Source organism: Phodopus roborovskii, unplaced genomic scaffold (assembly GCF_943737965.1).
Source record: "Phodopus roborovskii unplaced genomic scaffold, PHOROB, whole genome shotgun sequence".
Classification (NCBI taxonomy): domain Eukaryota; kingdom Metazoa; phylum Chordata; class Mammalia; order Rodentia; family Cricetidae; genus Phodopus; species Phodopus roborovskii.
Window position 1 is genome coordinate 864,322 of NW_026125281.1, and position 12,057 is coordinate 876,378.

Genomic DNA, 12,057 nt, shown 5'->3' on the forward strand with positions numbered 1-12,057 from the left:
CCCACGTTGTACTAGGTGGAAAGGGAAGGAATAAGACAGTGTGTATGGAGTGTGGTGTCCCTGTTGTGATTGTGTGTGTGTGTGGGAACAAAAAGAGGCAAGGGGAGCTTCTCTGAAGAGCAGTCTCATCTGCTTTCACTTTGAACCTTGAAGCTGCACTGCTTTTTACCGGTTAAGTTGAAACGTGGATCTTCAGAGAATCAGTTTACTGTTTTATTTATTTAAAGGTCAACCCTGTATTCAAGATTGCATAGAACTTCCAGTGACATGGGTAAAGCCACGCGTATGCGTGGTGAGTATCAGGACCTCCCCAAACTAATTGTCCCAAGTGGACAAAGACTTCCCAGGCCGTCCAGAACGTACAAGTGGGTCCTGACTCACCATTCGTAGACTGTGGGCCTCCCGATGACAGAAGTGAACACAGAATCCTTCAGCTCTAGGCTGACTCACATGTCAGCCCAACCGTATTTCTGGTTTGAAATGGGTTTTGCTTTTCCTAGAAGTAAGTATGAACCATCATTTCCCAGTAATGGCCTACGCTCAATTATACCTCATTTCTATACCTTAGACGTCCCTCAAATAGTCCTTTAGGCCTGGCTGCTCATCAAGGTGAATGTAAATCATTGTGGTGAGCACTTGAAAGGAGCCTCCACGTGGTCCTCACGAATGTGTCTGATGAATCGTTAATTCTTTGCTAACCTGTGGCACCTGTTAGGTGTGCAAATGCTTAGGTTTGTCCTTTTTTGAATTCCGGGTCTCTACTGGGCTCACGAACTGGTTTTGAGTAAACAATCTGTAGTATTCTCCAAGGAAACATTGCTGTATTGTCTTATGACTTCATGCACCGATCAGACACATTCAGATTGTCTCATGTGAGTCCTAATGCAATTTCATCAATTTTAGCATGAATTATCTCTGAAAATACTTTAGTTCATTCTTGTTACCTTGAAAGCAAAATCCAAAAGGGCTAGAACACTTGAGGTCTGACCTCAAGTGTGTCTTCCCTTGGCATTGATAAGTCTTCACATGTTTGTCTCTTATCCACTTTGGAGGAAAACAGGCCCAGAGAAACTCTGCCCTTGAGTGACCACAGAACAATGTATCGATGTCCAGCTCCTGGAACGCCTATCAATTTTGACAGTTGTAGCTTTGATCCGGCTGGCAGGTTCTCATGGCTATGCCCTCACCAGGCACATTTTCCATCCCCTCTTCCTTATTGCCAACCACCAGTCCTAAGAGGCGTTTGTCCTCCATCACTGCTACCCGCGTGGGATAGCTTGGGAATAAAAGAAGCTCAGTTCTGAACACAGAAGGAGATGCATCTCAAGATTCCTGGTATCACGTCCTGTGCACACTTCTAAAGTTATTTTTAAAAATGTCTTTGCTACTATTATGAGGAATTTGTTTGTTGACCAGTGAGCTATTTACACAAGAGCTGTTCTGTCTAAACAGTAACTGGCTGGATTCTGTTCTTAAAAAGGTTTTAGTCTTTGAAGTAATTTCCCTTTTTATTCCCTTTTTATTATGGGCATGTTTTGTTGATGGTTTGTGTCTAAGTGGACTGCCTGCAAGTAGTTTTATTTTATTTTTGGAGACAGATTCTCATGTAGCCAAGACTGGCCTTGGACTTGTTGTGTAGCCAAGTATGAACTAGAACTTCTGTCCTTCCCGAATGCTAACATTGCACATGTATGCCACCATGCCTAGTTTTATGTAGTGGTGGCTGTTGAACCCAGGGCCTTACCAACGGAACCACATACCCAGCCTGCAAATTATTGCATTAGTCTGTCATTCTCTTTCACCTTAATGGACACATTACTTTCTCTCAACTATTAGCTGCTTCTACCCTATTTACTATCATGTGGAGGTCGAAAGATAACTGTGGGAGTCATGCTTCCCACATGTGTATTATGGGGAATTGAACTCAGATCTCCAGGGTTGGTAGAAAGAACCTTTACCTGGTGAGCCATCTCACCCCAACCCATTTAAAAGTTTTGTAGATTGTTCCATATTAATGTGAATATTTTAAAATGTTAAAAGTTGTCTTTCCTTTTGTTTGCATTTAATCAGGGATGACTATAGTCTTGAGGTTTTCCCCTTTTGTTAATTTGCTTGGCACTGCTGTGTATATCGAGTATCTTATGAGTGGTGTGCCCTGTAATGGGTAGAAGATCTGTCCCCCAAAAAAACCTACAGTCCAGTGAGGGGATCATTAAAGAAATCAAGGAATGGTCTTGTTAAATTGCAAGATCGGGAAAGACCTCCCCATCCATCCATCTATGGATAGCCACTTACCCGCTATTCATGTGTTCATTTATACACCCCCTCACCTTCCATCCATCCAGCCACCCATCTGCCACTCATTATTCAACCATTTATATACCTCCATTTATTCTTTCCCATAGATGCCACTCAAATGGCTTCTCCAGGGACAGGACACTTAAGCAAAGCTTTGAAGGATGAGTAGACAGAGCTGGTAGGTAGACCAGCTGGAGGAGAACCAAATCTACTGTGAAAAAGACCTCTGTACATTGAAGGGAGGAAGAAAGAGAGTGTATGTTCTGACTCGTTGAGGAGGGGAGAGAAGGTCTCAGTGGAGGATGATGCTGGGGAGGAAGGCACAGATGAGAGCCTGTTTGGGATTTTATTGTAAGGTCTCAGTAAGAAACCTGATTAGTCACCTTCCCCATTGCCTGAAGTGGGGCACAGGAAAGCAAAGCGGAAGAAGGCAAGTACTATGAGAATTTGAGAAAGGTAGGCATTGCATCCCACCTTCTCTCTTGAGTCTAATACTTACCCTGAACCAGGCTGAGACCCCTTCCTCTAGAACAGGAGAAGCTGGGGAAGAAAAAGATGCATGCCGATTCACTTCCTGTAGTGGTTTAAAATTATTAATTTTGTTTCAATATACACGCACTGTGTATGTGACCTCAATACCTAAACAAAATAAGCGTTGCCTCTGTGTTCTTTTAGTTTATTGTCAATATAAAGTCAGAATAATTTGAAACGTTGATATTAAAAGTAAGAACCCAAATTTAATGTGACAGATGATGTTTTGCATTTTCAAATGTTAGGGCACTACGCACAGAAGCACAGCTTCCAAGCCCAGCGCTTGCATCCTTCTGGATGTTTGCGGGCTCCAACACATGGTCTTCAGGGAGCCTTTGTTTTCAGTGTTCTAGTTCACCTAGTTGCCTATGGCTTAGTGACAATTCATAGTCAGCCTGCCTCTCATTAGTTAGAAACAGTAAAGACTCAGTGCTAAGGTCTGTTTGAGAATAAATGCATAATCAGTCCTGCAAACCAAGTCATGGTCAGTCCCAGAGGGGAAAAACCAAGAAAGATCTACCTGGCCCCTTAAGACCCTTGGATGAATTTCCATGGGAGACAACTCTCCTTTGTGGAAAGCAATCCTAAATAAAGAACAGATTATTTCCAGACTCCCTACAAGTAAAAAGGGAAACTATTTCTTCTCACATAGCGCTATGGTGACAAGTAAAGTTGTTTCTTCTAGCACTCCAAAAAGGATCATTAGAACCTGGGAGGAGCAGGAGATTGAGTGTAAGGACAGACCATGGGCGAGGTCACAATTTCCTGTTGTTTTTGCCCCTGGTACCCAGGACAGACAAGATTAGAAAGGGGATGGAGATGTCTTTGCCTCTTTGGTCAACTGGCTGAAAAAGGTGTTGACCACTAGCCTCCAATACCCTTCACAGGTTTTATAGAAAGTGTTTGGACCTTAGGCACATACAGAACAGTTCTTAAAGAAGATCTGGAAAACTCAAGAGTTCCCAACACTTTATACGGTTGTAGAAAGCAGCCAGTAAAAGAAATGCGTGTTTTGTGACAATGCAAAAAAGAAAAAAAGAGGGGGCCAGTATAGTCTTCACCCGTACGCTGATCATGTTAAGGTTAGTAAACTGGAAATGTCAAACAGAGCTGGCATTCAGGGTTCTGAATTAGCGTAACCATTGTAGTCCATCAGTAGCGGCGATTGTTTAAGCAGGAGAAGACCATCTATGAAGGAGCACATTTGCAGACAGATTTTACTCCTGGAAGAAATGATTCACAAGAGATGAAGGCTAATATTCAGAAGGTTTAGGCTTTGTTAAGACAACAATGAAACAAACAAGCAAAAAAAAAAAATATGGGTCTGTAAAGGCAATCAGATGGAAAAATAGGAAAAATGAGAGAAGACATGGGGTTTGCCGTCAGCATAGTTTGGAAAGGTTTGGGACAGATTGAATATAGATAGAAATGTCCAGATTTACCCCTGGATATAGTAAGGGCTTGAGGGCAGAAGTGTCTCAGTTATTTCCTTCCTGGACGTCTGGAAGGGTGACATCAACCTCATAAAATAATCAGCACCAGCTCAGGGCAAACAGGTCACAGTCTCTGAGGTACCCTTGTAGTGGGCCTAAAATACTACCTAAACCCTTCTCCATTGGGCACTGGGTTTTTGCAGTTCCAGAATTTCCTAAGGAATCAGCTTTGGGCCTTCAGGGCATTGAGGAGAACATCTACCAATAAACCTATAAGCGAATCTCATTCTCTGTGTGGGGGAGCATTACCGGGAACTTCCTTGGGTCACCTGAGTCCTAGAGTTGAAGTATGGAGAAGCCCGGTGACAGATCTTCTCCTGACCTAACATGGATAAGAATGACAGATCGGTAGCCTGTGGCGGTGGCATGTGAAGGGAAGGGCAGAGGAAAGACATGCCTATATTTCAGAGTCACAGGGCCAAGGAGCCTACAAGGTAGTTGCTGTTATCACTTCAACCTCATAGAGGCACAAAGGCTCATCACAACTCTTATCTGGAATGTGGCCTAGCAGGGATTCAAACCCAGAGCCTCTGTTCTTTGCTTCAACAACCGGCTGCTCTGTGCACAACTCATGTGGGTTTTGTTGGAAAGTAAAAGAAATCCGTAAAAGCATCTCAACTCTGCTGAAATGATCTACCAGGGGAATCCAGGCACGAAGGGTTAAGAGCGACGAGAGATAATTTTCCAGCTGGTAGTGAGGAAGGTCGGTGGTGAAATAAGAACAGCTCTTACCTTGTGTATCACAAAGTACATGTTAGATCTGGTTATTTATGTGTCTTAAGTTCTTTTAGAAAACCTGAATAGAGTTGCTTTCCAGGAGCCGTCACCTGTACCCTGTATCCTTTTATTCTTAGAGGGTCTGTGGCTTGTTGGTTAGTCCCTTTCGCATCGTAGGGATATCATAGAAAGAGAGGAGAGACTGTGCTTGCACATAAGTGAATGGAAAAATCTGGAAGCCTTCTGGCAACATGTGAACATTCCCAGCACCCCGCAGTGCAGAAGCCAACATTTGCCTGTTTCCCAAGCTGTGATGAGCAACGGAGTTGTTTTCCCTCTGTAACCGTGTTTCCAATCCTTTCTGAAAACCCTTGTGTAGGTCAATAGTGGGGTGCTAACAGCACACATCGGAAAACCAGGGTGGCCACATTGAAAGCTTTTGATGGCACAATCCACATTCACTTGGTATTGCTTAGGAACTCCTCATTCTAACTCTCCTCCTGATGGGATCTATTTGTATCTCCGGGTTTAGCCCTGTAGACTTGGAGGGTGTGGTGAAAGATGAACGGGCAGCGCTCAGCCACAAGGGGAGAAAAAACGTCATCCAGCCCTTAGAATAGCAACAGCAATAAATATGGTCATGCAGTTCTGCTGCTGAGGCTAGAAAGGCAGGTCGGATCACATTTACACACCCAGTAGTCTTGCTTGGCTGTAATGGGTGGCTCGGGTTTGTCAGAATCAAGCACAGAAGTTGAAGACTCCTTAGGCGCTTGTTTTCCGAGTGGTTACTCAGTACAGAAAGGAGGAGGGCGCAGAGCACAGAGCTCACCACAGGGCTAAAGGAAATGCCAGCACCCTTCTGGCCCCAAGGGGACACTCTGAATTGACTTTTGGGACAGCTGGCTCAGGGCTCTTGAGACCTGAGTCCAGAACTTCCTTGCCCATTGGTCTGAGAACTTGCTGTTATCTGCAGCTGCCCCAGCCATCAAGGCACATGCGTAATGAGGACGGTGGAAAAAGGACTCCTGCTGGTTGGTCATCGGTTATTTAAAGAAAGCCCATTGGAGTTCAGCCACTTGATTGAACGGAATCAGCACCTTTTGCCCTGGGAGGTCCGGGAGGACTATGTCTCTCTCCTTTGAAAGTCCCTCCTCTTCCCTTGACAAGACTAAGCCAGTGGACGCCAGCTGTTTCTGGGACCTACATGCTTCGCTTTCATGAGCCCATTTTCATAACTATTCCACTCTCACAAGTGGCATGGCCATTTGTGTTTGTGGTTTTGCCAACCTCACCTTCTTTTGCCCCTTGGAATTGTCGAGACCAGGCTCTCACGCTTTCATAACCAGCACACAAGAGGAGTCTGGGCTGCAGTTTTTAGGCGAAGCCTGGCAGCCGGTTCTCACCTTGTGCTTCCAAAATCAAAGCGTAACCTGAATCTAACCTCTTCTCTTTGTCTGTTAAACATCTTTGCTCTGAAATTATAAAGCCAAGCTCCTTCTTTGTGTGATTTTTGCAGTTCATTGATCCCTCCAATCTCTCCCCACAGGGGAGTGCTGGAAGTAGGTTCATCTTGGACACATGTTACCTGCTTCTCTTATAGGCGCAGGCTCCACCCTGGGCTGTCATGTGCCTCTGTTATGTGCTGAGCATTTGTGTTCATGTCTTCTCTATAGACCACAGTGTTGTGTTTATTTGGAAAATACCAATTTTTTTTTTTTTTTTAAAAGGACAAAGAGTTTGGATACAGGGTTAGCACAAAATCAGCACTGTATTCTGTTGTAATGGTTAACTCAGTTTCTGCAGGATCTTTTTAAGACCCAGAAGATGAGTGGAGTAGGTTTAGATAGCACCAGCCCCTGTGCTTATTCGGTCAACATCCCTCGTGACGTTAGGTGGATAAGAAAAAAATCATGCCAATATGTTGTAGTTCATGCCAAAGGAACCAAGATGACCATTTGATGCCCAGACTCTGCTCTTCCAACAATCTTATCTTGTCCTATTTTTATATTCAGAGAGGAAAATCAAGCAATGCTTACAACATTAGCTCTTTCCGTAAAGCTGCGTCTCTGAATTTTGTTCCCTTCCTTCTTGTGCCTAGAGACTGTGCAGACACAAACTAAGCCCTCTGCTTTCTATTTAGCAATGAAAAGAACACACTCCACAGATGCTTGAAAAATAAACTCCAGTGTAAATTTGAGTTACAGAGACATGCACAAATGATCTTAAGTCTCTGAAAAGATTCCTTTAAACACAAAAGAAGAGAAATGATAAAGTACCTTGGAAGACTCCCGAATCACTTATGGGGAAATAGTAAGACATAGGCATTTTGCTGGCATTGTGCAGTTACGGAAGGATAGTTAAAATATGCATAAGCACGTTTTAAATTAGTAGGAAAACACTTTGGGAAACAACCAATTAAAAGCTACAGTTTACAACACAGGCATTAAGTAGCCTCTACGGAATATGCTTGTCGCAAGATTGTATCCCAGAGATTTCACAGTTGCCCCCATCTGTGAATAGACCTCTTTACTCCCAGAACACCAACAAAGGGAAGGTGGATGGATGAACTTACTGGTTTTATTTCAATAGAACACATTAGAAAGACACTCCTTTCTCCACATGACCCTGGTGTCTCTTATCTTCACATTATAAATGACATTGCAGAATATTAACACAATCACCAGAGGTGTGCTTGTTTAATAATCTACTAAACCGAGCATGAAGGAACTCACGAGGAGCTACGAATAGCATTTAGAGTTTTTAATCATCATTTGTTATCTATTTTGATAGAAACTTTAATACTTCCCAGTGACTATGATTATTTCAAACGTGTTTTTTAAAATTATGAATGCCTGAAGTTTATTTTGAAAACAATGTCTCCTTTTGAGATAATCTTTCTGTATTTGGCCTTGAGGTTGCAGTGATTCTCCTGTCTCTGCTTCATGACTACTGGGATTACAAGTATGTGCCACCATGTCTAAAGCCCCTGAAGTGTGTCTCGGTATTTGGTGAACATAACACAATCATTAACAGTCAAGCAGTGCAAACATCTCCTTGTTTTATTTTCCTGTTGTTCATATCCATGCATTTATTCTGAGCATGTGCATCATATTTCACTGTAGAGAGAGGGGGGTGAGAAATGTCTCAGAGTTTCTATTGCTGTGATCAAACACCACGACTAAACGCAAGCCGAGGAGGAGTTTAATTTCTGCTCACATGCTCATTACAGATCACGGTCCTTGTTGAAGGCAGTCGGGGCAGGAAGCTGGAGGCAGGAGCTGATGATGATGTACAGGCCACCGACCGGTGCTCCTGATGGTGTGCTCACTGAGCCTGCTTCCTCCAACAATCCAGACCACCTGTGGGCGTGGCACTACCCACGGGGAATTGGCTTCTCCCAGGTCAATCGTGAATCGAGATGGTATCCACCACACTTGCCTACAGGCCAATCTGATGGAGGTATTTTCTCAGTTATGTTCTCAGATATGTCTAGGTTTGTGTCAAGTTGACAGAAACAAAACAAAACGACCACCATTACAAGAGAAACCCAATCCTTCCCAGCAGAAATGGAAGTCAGAGTGAATTTTCTACAAACAAAACAAAACAAAACAAAACAAAACAAAAAAACAAAACGGGGGGGGGGGTTAGTGACTTACTAACACAACTCTTTGGGAGACTGGAAAATTAGGTTATTATAAAGGAAGTAATCTCAAAAATCAGGGCTTCTTGAATTGGTAAGCTGTACTTGGTGGTAAATATAATTGTTTCCTGTGGACCCTTGAAAGAGGACAGTTTGTCAACCCCAAAGCAGAATCCACTATTATTATTCTTCAGTTAGGATGGCTTTTGCTTCACAGGTGACAGGCAGAGAACTTCTGTGCTTTTCCAGGGTGGCTCTTGGGACCCACAGCCTGAGAACTCTACCTGGTGGCTTTTTCTATCCGTTTTGAAACTGTTCCAAGTTATTGCCTATTATGACTGATATGAAGTCAGTCTTTTGCCTCTAACCTGCTTTTCTGCTCTGTAAGTTCTACCAAGGAGACAGGAAGGTAGTTGTCCAGTTTGATGTTAATGGGAGAAACGTGGAGGCTTGCTACAGTTCCTTTGCTGAGTCTTGCTGGCAGAGATGAAGGCTCATTGAAATGGATACAGGTAGCATATTCCCAGGTGAACAGCTCATCAGAGGGACCGCTCTTTAAGAACTGCTGTGATGAACGAAATATGGAAGCTTCCCTATGCCAAACCATTGAAATTCTTCATGAAATCAATGTGTTCTGTCATCTTACTGAGATAAAACTTATGCAACTTTAAGAGCAGACTTTCAAAAATTAAAAATCTGTTATGTACATAGAAAATTAGGATTATCTCCACTTTCTCTTGACAGTAGCAGCATCAATACCAACTGAACACCCAGGGACTGGCTTGCCCAAGCTCTGCTTTAGCCGGCACCATTAACTGGGTCCCTGTGAGTTATGTAAGATTTGTTATTGGAGGGAATCTCTAAATTATTTCCTCTGATCCTTTTTTCCTCCAAGAGCAAATGCTATTTATTTCCCCACTATGGTTTATTGATTCAAGAGGCCCTAGTTTGAAGTGACTGTTGATACTTGCCGTGGATCTGATTCATTTTCCGTCTTCCAGGAACGACTAGTAGTGTTAATATTAAACTGAATTCTTCACAGAATCCCTTTGGTGTGCAGCAGCTTTGCCCCGGCACTCATCAATGTTTACCTTGTGCACAGAGTCCCTTTGGTCAGCTAATGTCATGGTCATGTGATATTTGCTTGTGCCTACATGCCAGTCAGCGTGAATGAATGCTCCCTTCTCTTTTCCTGTGCGGACTTCACTTGCAAATCCTTGCAAGTGCAAGTGCAAATTCACTTGCAAATCATGATTCCCATGGTCTAGACAACCCAGTTCCTGGGTGCCTCCTATTTATTAGTGGTACTGCCCTCAAGAGAGAGTGGAAAGAATCTTATTTTCCTACATGTACAATCCATGTTTTTTTTTTTAAATTTGGAAAAAATCTGCCTTTAATTGTTTAATTGATTAAATATATTCTCTGGAGAATATCACTGTATCTGTTTCCTAATTTATCCAGAAAGAAAAATAGCAAGGAATGTTGTTTTCTTAAAAGCTAGAGACCTCTTGTGGTCATTTATAATAATACTTTAAAAACAGATTTATTCAAATTTGTCAAATTTCCAGATTTCTGGTTTAGGTAATGTTCATTTAAGAATAGAGGTATTGCCTAAAACCCACAAAAATACATCACAGAAGCAATAGGGTTCTACACTCATAACATGTATGTATGTATGTGTGTACATATGTGTGTGAATGAAATACATATATTCCAGTGATAGGGATACTGTCTAATACATTAAAACTTTATCAAGTCATCAAACACAGGAAAGTATAGAAATAATAACTTTTGTTAAAGAACTTTTCCAAGTTCTGTATAATTGTGTACCAGGATATATGGTAAATTTTCATTATAATTTATAGGTAAGGTGACTAAATCTCAGAGAAATTGTGTGATGTACTTTTTTTTACAATATCAAATCCAACTGGACCTCATTCACTAAGGATTAATTAAGTGGCTAGGAACTTCAGACATAATTCACCAGAGACTGCCAGGTTACAGGACTATCATTCTGAATTCACTTAAATTTTTTTTCTGTTTTATTTTTTGAGAGTTTATAAGGCATATACTATTTTTTGTTTGATTGTTTGGTTTCACCATATAAACCTGGCTGGCCTAGAAATTCCTCTGTAAACCAGGCTGGCCTCCTACCTCTGCCTGCCTGTGTGCTACCACCGTTTGGTTGTTGTTGTTTTAGATTTAACATTTTCTTTGACTGACTGACCTGACTCTCCTGCTTTGTCCACAAGTCGCTATGTTTTCTCTTCCATTTTATCTATCCTAGTGATTTACCTGGATCTGGCCCTTGTCCTCCAGCTGCCACAGTAATACAATGATGTACACAGGTATGAAGTATTTTATTACTTTGAAGTGGCCTTAATTAGTCTGGAAACTAAAAGGAATCTTAGGATCATAGAATTTAGAAACAGTAGTTTATACCTGCCACCTAAAACAAAACAGAACAAATCTCACAACTTTCCTTATCACTTAATAGTATTCTTTTATGTTTACTTTTTAAGAGGTAAAAACAACATTCATTATAGGATATTTAGGATATAAAATGTTGAAAGAAATTAAAAAGGAGCTGGATGTGGTGGTGCATAACTTTAATCCTGGCATTTGGATCTCTATGAGTTCAAGGCCAGCCTGGTTGACATAGTGAAATCCAGGTCAGCCAAAGCTACCTAAACTAAAACACTGAAGGGAAGAGAGGGAGAGAAGAATTAAAGGTGAACGGGAGGGGGGAGGAGACAGAGAGACCATCTATATTTTACATGCTTGATATGTTAGAGAGGACAGATAATAAATGCTAAGTAGCATCTAGAACACCATGTTGATTTAAAGACAGTGTGTTAAATGTAATTGTAGTCACTCTTTCTCTGTCTCTCGGTAAGTAAAACTATGGTGGTTTGGGCCTGGAGAATTAGTTGGCTTATCAGTTAAAGAGCACTGGCTGCTTTTCCAGAATGTGGGTTCAAATCTAGCACCCACAAGGTGGCTCACAACCAACTATTATTACTCCAGCAGGTGATAGCCCCCAGGCATGGTCCTTTTCTGCATCATATTAGTCAGCTATATTGTATGCCAGTCATTAGATCTTACATGGCAAATCTTTGTAGTTCCAGTATCTAGCAAAATGCCTACAACATAGTGCTCAAGTAATATTTGATAATTAATTATAAAGGAATTTACTTCACAGCCATATTTGTACAAATTTTCTGGGAAGAGAAATTTTATTAGTTTGCTATTTTTACAGATTTTAAGAGCTATGCAGTTATACGTAGAGTTAGAATATAGAGTCTGAAGTCCTGCTCATGGTTATAAAAAGACTACTGTACATATTATTATTATTTTATTTTACAATTCCAATCACAG